The sequence below is a fragment of the Tupaia chinensis genome, unplaced genomic scaffold (assembly GCF_000334495.1).
Source record: "Tupaia chinensis unplaced genomic scaffold, TupChi_1.0 Scaffold148108_1, whole genome shotgun sequence".
NCBI classification, from domain to species: domain Eukaryota; kingdom Metazoa; phylum Chordata; class Mammalia; order Scandentia; family Tupaiidae; genus Tupaia; species Tupaia belangeri.
In genome coordinates this window covers 1,482,520-1,487,945 of record NW_006207959.1, presented here as the reverse complement: position 1 = coordinate 1,487,945, position 5,426 = coordinate 1,482,520, and positions in this window count along the sequence as shown.

Sequence of the window (5,426 nt, the reverse complement as noted above, 5' to 3'; positions counted from 1 at the left end):
AAAATGCACAAGATTTTGGCATCCCTTGCTTGCCTTCTTACATGGCAGTTATTAGTCAAAGCTGGGTCATGACTCTGTCTTTAGATGGGACCTGTGCTGTGCACTTCTATAAGGCCCCAGCTCAGCCTTCTCATTTGGGTCCCAGGTGACATTTTGGGGTGCCCTGTCTGCCGTAGCAGGAAATGCTGGAGTTTAGGTCATGTTGCCCTGTGCCTTGCCAACATGTGAAGAGATCTGGAAGCTCTGCTCATTTCCTTCTTCTGGTGCTATTTCTGGGAGTCATACACCTCACCTACCTCAGGTTCCACCCATGGGTAGTGAGCCACTGGGCTGGATGCAGGTTTTCAGACTCTTCATGCTCAGGGAGATGCAAATGAAATCTCACCTAGAACTGGTGCCATACCAAGGACTGTGCACTGGGAGTCTCTACCACCCATTCAGGCAACAAAGGGATGCATTGTATATAGCAAATTTAAAACTGCTAAAATTGGGACCTGCAGTTAGCGTAATGGCTATGTTGCTGGATTCCCATGTAGTGGAACACAGTTCAAGTCCCAGACCCAGTGTCTTAAATTCATGCTGGGCGCGTGTGCATGTGTGCTCAAGATCCTGAGAGGAGAATGAAGGGGAAGGGATTGCAACGTGGCTATCCCCCTGGGGGGTGATTTCTCACTTTCTGTCTCTCTGTCTCTGTCTTTCTGATGAGCACATGCACCCTATAGCAAAAACCTCTCAAAACAAACAAACAAACAAACAAAACTGCTCAAACCAACTGAAAGTAGGCCTATTTCTTTTGATCCATCAGTGAAAAAATATTCTGCCAACAACAGTAAAAAAATTTGGACCAGTCAGTGGTTTAATAGTTGAGGTGGCTGGATCCCACATGGATGCTGCATAGTTTGAGTCCTGGCCCTAATCCCTTTAAAAACATGCTGAGGATGTGTTCATGTGTGCCCAAAATCTCTACAGGAGAATGAGGGAGAAGGGATTGAGGTATGGCCATCCTTCCCTGAGGTAGGGGTGTTTTCTCACTTTCTCTCTATCTCTGTCTTTCTCTGGCTAGTGCACATTCCTTACAGCAAATTAAAAAATAAAAATCTTTTAGTTTTTACTTATCTAAGTTCTAAACAATTGTGTGGTTGCTGCTAAATTTTCATCATATATAAAATTAAAAATAGCAGGGACCAGCAGCTAGCGTAATGGTATGTCGCTGAACTCCCATGTAGTAGACCACGGTTCGAGTCCTGAACCTGGTGGCTTAAATTTATGCCGGGTGCGTGTGCGTGCATGCCCAAGATCCCAAGAGGAGACTGGAGTAGAAGGGATTGTGGTGTGGCCATCCCCCTGAGGATGATTTATCATTTTCTGTCTCTCTGCCTTTCTGGTGAGCACACGTGCCCTATAGCAAAAACCTCTCCTTAAAAAATAATTAAAAAAAAAATAAAAAAAAATTAAAAATAGCATAGCTCATTAATGATCCTGTAATATAAACATTGTAGTTTACATGGAAGTTTATTTACTTGAAGAGCTCTCAGTGTAAATCACTTCTCATGATGGAGATTTAGCTGAGTGTATGTATTTGCAGAGTTCGTAATTGTTAAGAATCCTTTGAGCACTTTTTGGGTGCAGTTCTTGTCTCCAACTCCTAGAACAACATTCTTTTGTGTTTAAATAGTAGTTTCAAAATAAGCAATGACTGCAGTGAGCAGAGAGAAGAAAGAGAACTAGAATTACTTTTGTGGCCACTTGGGATTTTTTACTTGTTTAAAGTGTAAAGTGATGAAACTATATAACCTCTAATGATAATATGTCTATACAATAAGAAGGAATTTCGGAAAGCTTATATAAAACAGAATTCAAATATGAGTTAATTTTGTTGCAAAAAATGTTAAATCTTTGCAAAGATTTTTTTTAGTAATACACATTTTCATGGACCTTTTGAAGACCGTCCCATATTCATGTGTGTGTATCTATTTTGTGAGTTCAATTTATTTCATACATGAAGTAGTTCACTGAGATGGAATGAGATGTGTAAAATTTAAATGTATTCTTCTTTTTAAATTTTAATTTAAAAACTGAAGAATAAGGCCAGTCCTGTAGCATAGCCGTTAAGCATTGTGTTTTGAGAACCTGATCCAAATATGGGTGACTCTGGTTCAAATCCTGATCAGCAGCTTGAAAAACATCCTGTACATGTGTGTATGTGTGCTTAAAGTCCTGGCAGGAAAGAAAGACAGGAAAAAGGATTGCAGCATGACCATGCCCCATTGGAATGTGTTTTATCTCTCCTTTTCTCTCTCTGGTGAGTGCACACACCCACTGGCAAAAACAAAGGAATGAAAGTAGAAGAGCAAACCAAGAAAGAAACAATGTTACATCAGTGGTATCCTTTAGTCAATGTCTAAACCAAGCTTTATGCTGATTCTTCAGTTGTATTAAAATTTAGTTACTAGTTACTAGAAAGTCATTTATACAAAGTATAATTATATAACATTATAACCGAAGAATCACATTTTAAAACTGTTAGCTAAGGATAAAATTATATAACATTATGACCGAAGAATCACATTTTAAAACTTTTAGCTAAGGATAAAACTATTGAATAATAGTTGCGCTTTACCTCCCTTTTTGCACTATAATATTTCTTTTCTTCAATACTTTAGTATTTTAATACTTTAGAATTTTCTTGTTTAATAGTATGATCTTATATATATGAAATTCAATGAAAGCAAATTTTCAGTGTAATTTTTTCCAGACTATTATTAGTATTCTTTTCAATTATGATTATTGCTAAAAATGTTGTTGGGCTTGTCTTATGGCTCAGTGGTTAAATGCCTTATCTAGGGAGCTGAATTCTGTATGGTCATGGCTGATCATGGTTGAAAAACCTCCCAGGCTTATATATGTGTGTGTGCACCAAATGGAGAAATGGAGGAAGAAAGATTGCATGTCCCAGTAGGGGATGCTTGCTTTCTCTCTCTCTCTTTGGAGAGTACACATGCCTTCTAGCAAATAATAATAATAATAATAATAAAATAAAATAAAAAATAAAAAAATTATGATATAGAAAGACATGTTGGGAACCAGCAGTTAGCGTAATGGCTATGTTGCTGGACTCCCACGTAGTCGACCGCGGTTCGTGTCCCGGACCTGGTGGCTTAAAACTCACGTCAGGCGCGTGTGCGTGCGTGCCCAAGATCCCGAGAGGAGAATGGAGGAGAAGGGATTGCGGTGTGACCATACCCCCTGGGGGTGATTTCTCGCTTTCTGTCTCTATGTCTCTCTCTGTCTGTCTGGCGAGCGCACGCGCCCTACAGTGAAAATCTCTCAAAAAAAAAAAAAAAAAAAGAAAAGACATGTTAGAAAATGACCCACCCCTGGTGGCAGATTCATAAGGTGGGCCACTGCTAGGATGACCAAAGGTAAAGCAGGTGAAGCCAGTTGTTTGGGTAGAAGCTAAGATGGTTGCAGATTGGTTGCCCTTCTCATGTGCACCTCCTCTGCAACCCTGAGCTCTCCCAAGGAGCATAGGCAAGTGTCCCTGCACCCAGAGACATTCTGCCAATCTCCTTAAAGCTTCTTTCCCATTACCTGATCACATCTGAGTTCTGTCATCTTTGCCACCTCCACCCATAGTCAAGGCACCATCACCCCTCACCACAAAAGCATCTTGACTGGTTTTATGCTTCCACACTTTTGTCTTCCTATAGTGTATTTTCTGCTCAGCAGTTAGAGTTATACTGTCAAAGTGAGTCCAATGAGTTCCACTAGGTCTATGAGCCTCCTTGTCATCAACCCCTGTGTGTTTCAGACATTGCATCTCCACCCTGGCCTTTGTGCTGTCTTTCTAACATAGCGAGCTCATTTTTGCCTTAGGGCATGGCTTTTTTGTTCTCTCTATCTGGACTCTTGGTTCCACTCTCTGCCCCATTCAGGTTTCTAACCTTCTCCTTCCCAGAAACATCATTCCTGACAGTGCTGTCCAAATTAGCCCACCTTCCCTGACTATCTAGGGCTTAACCTTGTTGCATTTTGTGCCATAACCCTTAGATTTAACAAATGCATGATTTAAAAACATATATTTCTTCCATGAGTGTGAGAGACAGAAAAAAATGAGAGAGAAACACTCAGATAGCCCCTCCAACAGTCTTGACATCATGATCCACCCCAGCTTCAGCCAGTTCCAGATCGCAGGCCCACGTGGCCTAGTGGGTTGAGCATACTCAGGGAGGTCTCAGGATAAAACCTGGGACCTTCTCCTGTGAGTCAGCCTTGCAGAACATTGTGTTTCCCACAGCACAACTGTCTGGCCACTGATGCTTCATTTACTTATGTATATATGTATTTATAGATTTTTACCCTTATACACTAGAAGCTGAGCATCAAGGGGACAGAAGTCTTTGCTGTTGTTGTTCACCACTAGAATCCCGAACCTAGAAAAGTGCCTGGCATATCATGGCCACTCAATAAATATTGTTAAATAATTGAATTAATTATAGTTTTCAAAGCTCTTTCTTATCCTTTTTTTTTAAAAAAAAAATTAAATCATGATTTGGTAGTTATTATCCTTATTTTACAAATGAGATTAAATCAGTTCCTTATGACACAGAAGAACTCATAGCTTTTTTTTTTTTTTTTTTTTTTTTTTTTTTGGAGAGATTTTCACTGTAGGGCGCGTGCGCTCGCCAGACAGACAGAGAGAGACATAGAGACAGAAAGCGAGAAATCACCCCCCAGGGGGGATGGTCACGCCGCAATCCCTTCTCCTCCATTCTCCTCTCGGGATCTTGGGCACGCACGCACACGCGCCCGGCGTGAGTTTTAAGCCACCGGGTCCGGGACACGAACCGCGGTCGACTACGTGGGAGTCCAGCGACATAGCCATTACGCTAACTGCTGGTTCCCAAGAACTCATAGCTTTTTGAAGGTAAAGGGCTTAAAGCAAGAGAAGCTCTCAGAAAGTAATCTGGTGTCAGAAACATGGCCTGTAAAACACAGAACATTCCGTGTGGACACCCTCATCACTGACCACTTGGCGATGCTTGGCAAGGAATTCACTTTCCTCCATTTTCCATGCCTCAGCTCTGAAGGAAGGAGTGAGACCAGAATTCCAGACTCCCAAATGTTGGCACGCAACATAACAGGGACCTGTGAGTCTGTGATAAAACTCAGTAGCAAATATTTTTATTTATTTATTTATTTATTCTTTTTCTTTTTACATTAAGTCACTATATATCATTACAGTATACAAAATGAATTTTCCATCCAAAATACACTCTCTATTGGCTCAATCAAGCATATCAACATACATGTTATCAACAAATAATTTTCCGTTTCTTATGTCTTGTATATTTTTCTTTCCTTTTTTTTTTTTGCCATCCTTGATTCCCTATCCCTAACCCTCTGCCCTGTCCAACCCTCCTCCC